Raw genomic sequence first — 11,626 nt, forward strand, 5'->3', positions numbered from 1 at the left:
ATTCTGTAACGGAGGGCTCCGTATAGCTCCGCATTGACATAAATGGTTGACGGTAGGTGGGGGCGGGAGGTCCTGTATAAACACAAACTCACATCCTTCACAACAGCTCTGCACTGCGCCGTGAAGCGCAAGAAGTATGAATGCCCTGACTTCTGCAGAGGCTGTATCACCGTAAACGCTGGAGCCTTCCTCTGACACCACCTGGTATAGAGGTCCTGGATAGAAGGGAGCTTGGCCCCAGTGATGTACTGGGCCGTACGCACTACACTCTGTAGCGCCTTGCATTGGATGACAAGCAGTTGCCATACCAAGTGTTGATACAGCCAGTCATGATGCTTTCGATGGTGCAGCTGTACTTTTTTAGGATCTGAGGGCCCATGCCATATATTTTCAGCTTCCTAGTTTCCGCTGGCTGCCCCTCCACCGCAGAAAGCACTGAGCTAGACTGAAACACCTGCATTTTGGAGCTGCCTTACTCAAGAAAGCAAGAAAGACACCATGTTTGTATACGGCTTTATTCACTTAATAAATGTGTTTTTACATTGTTTGCAAACTGATATGTGAAACGTATTCATGCCAAAATAACATGTAAAACAGGCAACAAACCGGTGGTGCTCTAAACCTCCCTGAATGACGGGTCGCCACTGCTGGCACCACACTGCCAGGTCACTGACCTCTTCTCTTATAGGCTGCGTCATTGTCGTCTGTGATCAGGCCTACCACCGTTGTCTTGTCGGCAAACTTATTGGGGTTGGAGTCGTGCATTGCCACAGTCGTGGGTGAACAAGCAGTACAGGAGGGGACTAAGCACATTTACATTACATTTAAGTCATTTAGCAGACGCTCTTATCCAGAGCGACTTACAAATTGGTGCATTCACCTTATAATATCCAGTGGAACAACCACTTTACAATAGTGCATCTAAATCTTTTAAGGGGGGGTTAGAAGGATTACTTTATCCTATCCCAGGTATTCCTTAAAGAGGTGGGGTTTCAGGTGTCTCCGGAAGGTGGTGATTGACTCCGCTGTCCTGGCGTCGTGAGGGAGCTTGTTCCACCATTGGGGTGCCAGAGCAGCGAACAGTTTTGACTGGGCTGAGCGGGAACTGTGCTTCCTCAGAGGTAGGGAGGCGAGCAGGCCAGAGGTGGATGAACGCAGTGCCCTTGTTTGGGTGTAGGGCCTGATCAGAGCCTGAAGGTACGGAGGTGCCGTTCCCCTCACAGCTCCGTAGGCAAGCACCATGGTCTTGTAGCGGATGCGAGCTTCGACTGGAAGCCAGTGGAGAGAGCGGAGGAGCGGGGTGACGTGAGAGAACTTGGGAAGGTTGAACACCAGACGGGCTGCGGCGTTCTGGATGAGTTGTAGGGGTTTAATGGCACAGGCAGGGAGCCCAGCCAACAACAAGTTGCAGTAATCCAGACGGGAGATGACAAGTGCCTGGATTAGGACCTGCGCCGCTTCCTGTGTGAGGCAGGGTCGTACTCTGCGAATGTTGTAGAGCATGAACCTACAGGATCGGGTCACCGCCTTGATGTTAGTGGAGAACGACAGGGTGTTGTCCAGGGTCACGCCGAGGCTCTTAGCACTCTGGGAGGCACGCACCCCTGAGGGGCCCCATTGTCAAGTAGGTGTCCTTTGGTCCAGGTGGAAAAGAGCAGTGTGGAGTGCAATAGAGATTGCGTCATCTGTGGATCTGTTGGGGCGATATGTGAATTGGAGTGCGTCCAGGGTGTCTTGGATGATGGTGTTGATGTGAGCCATGACCAGCCTTTCAAAGCATTTCATGATTATCTGCATAATGCACAGCCCTTGTCACAAGGATCTGTACACAATTCCTGGTAGCTAAAAATGTCCCAGTTTTCCCTGAGCTGCATACTCACCAGACATGTCACCCATTGAGAATGTTTGGGATGCTCTGGATCGACGTGTATAACTGTGTTCCAAATGTAATGCAGATGTAAGACGGTTACGGTATCTGTAAGTGTGAGAAGCACAGGGAGGAGGTGAGATGACACTTTTTAATACATAAAATGTAAAGACAAAAAAGGAGAAGAGAGGATGAGAGGGAGAAGCAACCTGGTCCACTTTGGTAAGATTTTCTTTAGTAAGATTTTCTTTAGTATGTCATTGTGAAAATGTTCATTTTTTTTCTTTTGTAATGTCATAGAATATACTTTATTCTCAGTCAATTTACCTGGTGAAACAGTGTAGTTATTCCATCATTGTCCCCTAGGTGGTGCTGCTGTCCCAGTGAATCTCCAGGAGGAGACTGCATGCGTGTGGCATGCCCAAAGCCTGTGACCTGAAGAAGTTTGACGACTTGTACAGGCTGGGCACCAACTGTATCAAGTACTAAAAGGCTCTGCTCAACTTCACCAACAATTCGGTGTTTTTTGAGATATGTAACTTGGTGGAAAAAATACTTTACATTTCACCTAATTTTAACATTCTGTCATAAAGAGCACATGTTCAATTAAATAAAAAAGCATGTTTTCCCATTTCAAGAGGATAATAAAAAAATGACTAAGTGCCAAATAAAGTAACAGGGTTGACGATTTAATCGTCCATCAGCCATAAATCCCCTTGTAACAGAGGGAATGGAAGCTTGTTGTATGCAAGAGGAAGGGCAATTGAATGCAAGCTCCACAAAAAAAAAAAAAAAATTGTTAAAACATTTCTAGCCTGTCTGTCTATGGGTAACAGGGTTAACGTGTTATGATTGATCCACTCAGTTTTTCACCATAAAACACCAGAAAATGACCAAAAAAAGAATAGAACCAGCTCACCTGCTTTTACACTATGATTTGACTGTTAGATGTTAAATGTTTTTCTTTCAAAATGTATTTTTTTTATTTTTTTTTAAAGGAATAGTTTCATTATATTCAAACAAGATTTTAGTAACAGGGATGACCTTAAAATGAGGGACAGGTTTATTATTATTCTTTTTTTATCTTCAAATTAATCACATGAATCAATAATAATCTTCAGAAATGACTTTGTCAAAGAAACAGCATAACTAGGACTTACATTGATGGTGACAACTTGGAGACATTTTGAGGTTAAGTGGGTTAAAATCTTCCTGGATGTCACAGAGGGTGCAAAGAGGGACATGTCAAAATTCTGAATTTTGGCAGTTTAGCAAGTCATTATTCATATTAGAAATCTGATTTATTGAATTCTCCATGTAGTCTATATTAAAGGGCACTGCATTGAATATAACAGGTTTTAAAAAATCAATATGGGTGCACAATTTCTACTTAACATATCAAAGGGATGCAAAAGGAACTAGAACATACTATGAGAGGACAATGATGTTATAGTACAGTAGATAAGCTCCCCAAAGAAATACCATATTGTTCGATTTAGTATAGAAGCGTGGAAATTGGCACACTTGTATAATTTTTCACGCTGAACAAAACTTGATAAAGGTCAATTTCATCACCCCCTATAGGTCAATGGTGAAAATGCATTCACCTGTATTGACATTTTGGGTCATTGCTTCCCCTGTGTTGCCTCAAAATACCTTAGAATATTTGTATTTTATAACATTTATGATCGCAACAATGATGAAAAACTATCAGAAACTGCAGTAACATTTTTATATTTTTACTTTCAAAGTAGTGTATTAAATACAAAGTTACCTTTTACACTCAATTTTACACTAATGTATCCATCTCATCATTAAACGACAATTTACCTGACAGTTTTGATATCCATTCATCATGATCCATTACACCGCATGGCATAACAAGCTGCTTAATACTGATATAGAAAAATACTTTCTTTCTTCAAACATGTATTCCAGATGAAATCCTGCTATGGGTCATGTCCGGTTGCCCGACTACCTACCCGCTCGACTCCATCTCCTCCCTTCTCCAGACCATCTCTGGAGACCTTATTCTATTCCTCACTTCCCTCATCAACTAATCCCTGACCACTGACTTGGCCAGAGTCGCTCCCCTCATCAAGAAACCAACACTCAACCCCTCTGACTTCAAAAACTATAGACTGGTATCCCTTCTTTCTTTTCTTTCCAAAGCACTGGAGCATGCTGTCTATGACCAACTCTCTCATTTTCTCTCTCAGAACGATTTTCTTGACCCTAACCAGTCAGGCTTCAAGATGGGTCACTCACCTGAGATCGTTCTCCTCTGCGTCATGGAGGCTCTCCAAACTGCCAAAGTTGACTATCTCTCCTCTGTTCTCATCCTCTTAGATCTATCTGCTGCCTTTGACACGGTAAAACATTGGACCCTCCTCTCCTGCTCTCACTACTGGTGTCCCCCAGGGCTCGGTTCTAGGCCCTCTCCTCTTCTCTCTGTAGACCAAGTCACTCGGCTCCGTCATATCCTCACATGGTCTCGACCTATCATTGCTATGTGGACAACACTCAATTACTTTTCTCTTTACCCCCTTCTGACACCCAGGTGCTGACACGCATCTCTGCGTGCCTGGCGGACATCACAGCTTGGATGTCGGCCCACTACCTCAAGCTCAACCTCAACAAGACGGAGCAGCTCTTCCTCCCAGGGAAGGCCTGCCCGCTCCAAGACTTCTCCATCATGGTTGACATCTCCACTGTGTCCCCCTCCCAGAGTGCAAAGGACTTTGGCTTGATCCTGGACAACACTCTGTCGTTCTCTGCAAACAAAGCAGTGACTCGCTCCTGCAGGTTCACGCTCTACAACATCCATAGAGTGTGACCTTACCTCACACAGGAAGCGGGGTCAGGTCCTAATCCAGCCATATCTCTCTACTTGCTGTTGGCTGGGCTCCCCACTTGTGCCATTAAAACCCTGCAACTGATGCAGAACGCAGCAGCCCGATTGGTGTTCAACCATCCCAAGTTCTCCCATGTCGCCCCACTCCTCCGCATACTCCACTGGCTTCCAGTCGAAGCTCGCATCCACTACAAGACCATGGTGCCTGCCTACAGAGCAGCAAGGGGAACTGTCCCTCCCTACCTCCAGGCTATGCTCAACCCTACACCCCAACCCGAGCACTCCGTTCTGACACCTCTGGTCTCTTGGCCCTCCCACCTCTACGGGAGGGCAGCGCCCACTCAGTCCAGTCAAAGCTCTTCTCTGTCCTGGCACCCCAATGGCGGAACAAGCTTCCCCCTGACGCTAGGACAGCAGAGTCCCTGCCCATCTTCCGAAAAACATCTGAGACCCTACGTCTTCAAGGAGTATCTTAAATAGTCCCACAGCACCCACCCCGAGCCTTTTATTGAATTAACACTCACACTTGACTGCTGATAACTACTTTATTGAAGAAAATGTACTTACTATGACTGAGATAAATGCACTAACTGTAAGCTGCTCTGGATAACAGTGTCTGCTAAGTGACTCAAATGTAAATAATCATAAAGTAAAACATTTTTGAATTACCCACAATCCTCAAAAAATGGAGCCACTTGGCAAGTTGTTGCAAGAACTTAAATTACGTTTAGAGAAATATGATTACAATTGAGTAAATTAAATCACTACATTTAGTCTATTTTTGGTTATCCTAATAAAGATACGTTTGAACAACATATTAAATTGGATTTATTCAAAAATGTTGGGGTAAAATTAAATGAACAAATCACTGAAACTACTTGAATTAATTTTGATGAAGTATATTTGTATACATTTTTTTGTTGTTGTCAATTTCAGTTAACCCCAGAAATGTTTTTTACATTGGTGAATGACAGTAACAGTTTTGTTCTTTGTCCTAGAAGTGGGTTAGGCTTATAAATCCGCATTAGTGGGAAATCAGTGTAGGTGTAGTGGGACATTTGTGTTTGAGGGTAATATACTATGATAATGTACACTACAAAGTAATTTCAGTGTGTACAGAATATTAAAATAAATGGTAAGTGTGTGGTATGATGCAAAAGTCAGCCCAGGGTTCAACTGTTGGAACAGTATTGTGGCTTGGGGGTAGAGGCTGGCTTTGAAACAGGTGGTCAAAAACTTGATGTTGACTCTCACTACAGCAGATTCCTCTCTCCTGTGTGCCGCCACATCCTGCCTTCACAATCGGAGGCCCCTTTCAGGTAACGGGTGACCTGAGTCTGGACCCTCATCCATGGCAAGGTAGCATCTGCCACACTTTCGACTTCAGGCCCTTGGTATTACAGCCAGAAACCTAAGCTACAAATTGCAAGAGAAGTATTAGAAATGACTTACTATGTTAATATATTTCCCTCCCCCACCCCCTATATATTTTTATATATACATTTATTGTGACAGTCTATAAAAATATTTAAGTTGGTAACAGTTATGTTCTTACCTTCATGTCTGCGGCCCAAACTTGGCACCGTTGGCCAGTTGTAGTGTCTCCCTCCTGGCCCTGTTTGAAACAATAACGCCACATTGAAATGAATACCCAGAGTTGCAACATCAACCAAGGGGCTTTTTTCTCCTCTGAATGTGCATATAACGTTAGTCAATGTTGTTAGCTAGCAAGATGGCTAGCTACGTAACTCGGCTAGCAAGGACACAATCGGATAGCCAACTAGCGTACTTAATAGGATTTTCCCCATAATTTAGCTAGCTAGAAACTGCTAAGTTCATGTTTCAAGCTAGCTAAGTAGCTAACATTAGCATGCTAACCAAGTAACGTTAACTAGCTAGGCTAGCTATCTTGCTTGCGTTATTGTCGTTTTTTATGTTAATGCGTTACACAAGTAAAACTACACACAAATGAAGAAAGCCGTAACGTTACTTACTTGAGCAAACAAACTTTGCATTCCAATCTGGTGCATGAACAGATGAGAACAAAAAATGTTCAAACGCTTTGGTTACATATTTGAACATTTCAAATTAAGTCTATTGACTTCAACAAACGACCCACTCTCTCCATGCATGATCCAAAATCCAGGCTAGCGAATTGGTGCTCCATCTATTTACAGTCCCTTCAGAAAATATTCACACCTCTTGGCTTTTTCCACATTTTGTTGCGTTACAGCCTTCCTTTGATCATGGTGACGTTTTTCATTACACTTTGAATTGTGTGTCAATACACCCAGTCACTACAAAGATATAGGTGTCCTTCCTAACTCTGGACTGGGGAAGGTGGAAAGCTCCTTGACATACACATCACTGTCGAACTGAAATGGTCCACCCACACAGACAGTGCGGTGAAGAAGGTGCAACAACGCCACTGTCGGAGCTAGAAACACAAGCATTTCGCTACACCCGCAATAACATCCGCTAAACATGTGTATGTGACCAATAAGATTTGATTTGAGTTGCCAGAGAGGAAGGAAACTGCTCAAAGATTTCACCATGAGGCCAATGGTGACTTTAAAACAGTTACAGAGTTTAATGGCTGTGATAGGAGAACACTGAGGATGGATAAACAACATTGTAGTTACTCGACGGAGTGAAAAGAAGGAAGCCTGTACAGAATACAAATATTTCAGAACATTCATCCTATTTGCACAGCCTGGTCTCACAGACTAGACGTAACATAGTAAAGGTAAATCCGGGACACTCAAATTAGTATGATTTGTTACGTTTGGTATGGTTACATAAGACATATAGCTACTTAAGGCAAAAACTAAAGTAGTGTGGTTGGTCTGGGTGGAAGGGTGGGTGTATAATGCGAACGTTAAGGCCTGGGAAGTTTTTCAGGATAAAAAAGAAACGGAGTGGAGCTAAGTACAGGAAAACCCGGTTCAGTCTGCTTTCCACCAGACACTGGGGGAGGAAATCACCTTTCAGTAGGACACTAACCTAAACACAAGGGCAAATCTACACAGAGTTGCTTACCAAGAAGACAGTGAATGTTCCTGAGTGGCTGAATTTTGAAAACAATAATGGGCAAATATTGTACAATCCAGGTGTGGAAAGCTCTTAGAGACATACCTAGAAAGACTCCAAAAGACTCCAGAAGCCAAAAGTGCTTCTACAAAGTATTGACTCAAGGGTGTGAATACTTATGTAAACGAGATATTTCTGTATCTCATTTTCAATACATTTGCAAACATTTCTGAAAACATGTTTTGTCATTATGCGGTATTGTGTGTAGATGGATGAGAGAAAAAAATTAGATTTAATCAATTTTGAATTCAGGCTGTAACATAACAAAATGTGGAATAAGTCAAGGGGCACGAATACTTTCTGAAGGCTCTGTATATTGAATGTGTGCAGCTAGAGTATTGTTGTTCTGTGTTTCAAAACGTTGGGTGGTGATAAATACAGACAATTCAACTGTTCTTTACCTCCAAAAGCCTGTGGCGTTTTCTATCTAAAAGCTACTGGCTACTTCTTCTTCTTCGTGTGGTTTTCTGGCAGACTAGACACTTAGTTGTATATTGCTGCCTTTCACAGTTCAGAAAGTGCATTGCACATTTTGTTCACAATAAAGGGAAAATGGAAATGGGGAAAATATAAATTGCACCTAGATCTATACCTTTATCCCAAACAAACCCACAACCCCATCCCACTACTTTGGCCCTAACAGATTCGTCACGAGGCCGTCAGCCTGGGAAGCTGGAACCCCTTTTCTCAAAACCCCCTGTAGTTCTGCAATAAAATCTCTTGACACAAAAACATCTCTGCTGCTGCTACTACCAATTCAATCTTTTCAATCTTCTGGGATTTCCTTTCCATCTGTGCGGTACAATTAATGACCATAGCAATAAACACCAAGAAGCCAACCTTACTAAAGCACAAACTTTTGGGGTCACTCTGTACTGGCCTACTACTCACAGGGATCCTCTTAGGCTCCTTCAACCTTAGCTCTCCATCCTCTACTTTCCTCACTGCCTCAGAGCTACTGGCTGCTATCAAGTATTAAAGACAAGTTTGAAAACTCGATGGAGGCTCCTGTTGATAGCTTTTCAGCTTCTTCTGCGGTGTTTAAGCGGTCCGCCACCTACTATAAATAGTGATCAACACTTGTTCAAGTGGGTGAGGCGGTTTAGGGAGTGGCATTTATTGATAGAAAGGAACCGTTTGTATTGCCTCAAAAAGATTGTGTATTAAATCAATGGCAAACATGTAGGCTATTTTGGGGTATATTCAATATAAACTCAGCAAAAAAAGAAATGTCCCTTTTTCAGGACCCTGTCTTTCAAAGATAATTAGTAAAAATACAAATAACGTCACAGATCTTCATTGTAAAGGGTTTAAACACTGTTTCCCATGCTTGTTCAATGATCCATAAACAATTAATGAACATGCACCTGTGGAACGGTCATTAAGACACTAACAGCTTACAGACAGTGGGCAATTAAGGTCACAGTTATGAAAACTTAGGACACTAAAGAGGCCTTTCTACTGACTCTGAAAAACACCAAAATAAGATGCCCAGGGTCCCTGCTCATCTGCGTGAACATTGTGGTGGCTAATTTCCTCATTACCAAATGAGGAGTTACAAACACACCAGTCCGAGTTAAAACTACATCTTTAATACTTAATTAAGATACTTTTGCAAAAGTTCTTGACCCCCAATAATGCACTCTCTCGAATGAACCATTGAACAAGGTGATTACAGAATGGCTACAGGGATCTTTTATAGCAACGATACACCCCCTTCAACGTACATTGACAAACCACAGATACTTAGTAACAGTTCACAAAGGTTGTTTTGTATGACAGATATCAATAAAACACATCAGACAGTAACTGCTATGTCAACAGGGTTCATTATATAGACCAGTATCTGGTCCCCTTAGAACTGTCCCTCCCTGGTACGGTATTGAACAAAAACACAATTTCATCCAATGGCATATATCAATTGTCAACTCTAGATACTCCCATCTCAAGCAAACCCCTCTTGACCCTACTCCTGGACAGGCTCACTGGGGAGAGTGAGCCTCTAGGCCATATATTATCACAGGATAAGTGTGAGATCTAAGAGAGGACATACAAGGGTCCATTTACTGCCATAATCCTCCCCACAATAAAGAAAAGGAGGGAGTGACTTGCTCACAGACATTGTGGAGACAAGTCATTGGTTCCCCATTAATCACGCATCCCTTCACATGGTTTAAGAAATAGGTAAAGACACATTCCCATGACGACAAATCTGACCTCTTCCCTCTCTGGGCCCCAAGTGTCTGAGCCCCAGCTAAGGTAGACGTGCAACTGAAAAGACACCAGAGTCCAATGGACACTTTCTAATGACAAGTACCTCAAATAAGCATATTATACTAATAAAACATCTTCATTATCTATGTTACCCAAATAATTCTGATTCATCCATGACAACATGCCTTAGGCATGCCGCAAGGAGGCATGAGGACTGCAGATGTGGCCAGGGCAATAAATTGCAATGTCCGTACTGTGAGACGCCTAAGACAGCGCTACAGGGAGACAGGACGGACAGCTGATCATAGTGGCAGAGCACGTGTAACAACACCTGCATAGGATCGGTACATCCGAACATCACACCCGCGGGACAGGTACAGGATGGCAACAACTGCCTGTGTTACACCAGGAACGCACAATCCCTCCATCAGTGCTCAGACTGTCCGCAATAGGCTGAGAGAGGCTGGACTGAGGGCTTGTAGGCCTGTTGTAAAGGCAGGTCCTCACCAGACATCACCGGCAACAACGTCACCTCTGGGCACAAACCCACCGTCGCTGGACCAGGCAGGACTAGCAAAAAGTGCTCTTTGCTGACAAGTCACAGTTTTGTCTCTGGGGTGATGGTCGGATTCCAGGGGTGATGGTCGTATTCTCGTTTATCGTCGAAGGAATGAGCGTTACACTGAGGCCTGTACTCTGGAGCAGGATCGATTTGGAGGTTGAGGGTCCGTCATGGTCTGGGGCGGTGTGTCATAGCATCATCGGACTGAGCTTGTTGTCATTGCAGGCAATCTCAACGCTGTGCGTTACAGGGAAGACATCCTCCTCCCTCATGTGGTACCCTTCCTGCACGCTCATCCTGACATGACCCTCCAGCATGACAATGCCACCAGCCATACTGCTCATTCTGCGGTTGATTTCCTGCTAGACAGGAATGTCAGTGTTCTGCCGTGGCCAGCGAAAAGCCCGGATCTCAATCCCATTGAGCACGTCTGGGACCTGTTGGATCGGAGGGTGAGGGCTAGGGCCATTCCCCCCAGAAATGTCTGGGAACTTGCAGGTGCCTTGGTGGAAGAGTGGGGTAACATCTCACAGCAAAAACTGGCAAATCTGGTGAAGTACATGAGGAGGAGATGCACTGCAGTACTTAATGCAGCTGGTGGCCACACCAGATACTGACTGTTACTTTTGATTTTGACCCCCCTTTGTTCAGGGACACATTATTCAATTTCTGTTAGTCACATGTCTGTGGAACTTGTTCAGTTTATGTCTCAGTTATTGAATCTTGTTATGTTCATACAAATATTTACACATGTTAAGTTTGCTGAAAATAAACGAAGTTGACAGTGAGAGGACGTTTCTTTTTTTGCTGAGTTTATAATTAATCTACTTAGACTGTCAATTATTAGGTATATCACTTTTTGTGTCATCCTCAATGATGTTAAATGCATTATGTCCACATTTGTGGTTGTATTGTGTTTTTAAATTGGCAAATAAATCAAATCAAATTAAGATCAAACAAATTTAAGGTATTCCAGTATTAATGCTAAATTGTATTTATTTCCGCCTCTCGGGCCTATTTATTGCCTACCTCCCTACTC

Source organism: Salmo salar, chromosome ssa04 (assembly GCF_905237065.1).
Source record: "Salmo salar chromosome ssa04, Ssal_v3.1, whole genome shotgun sequence".
Taxonomy (NCBI): domain Eukaryota; kingdom Metazoa; phylum Chordata; class Actinopteri; order Salmoniformes; family Salmonidae; genus Salmo; species Salmo salar.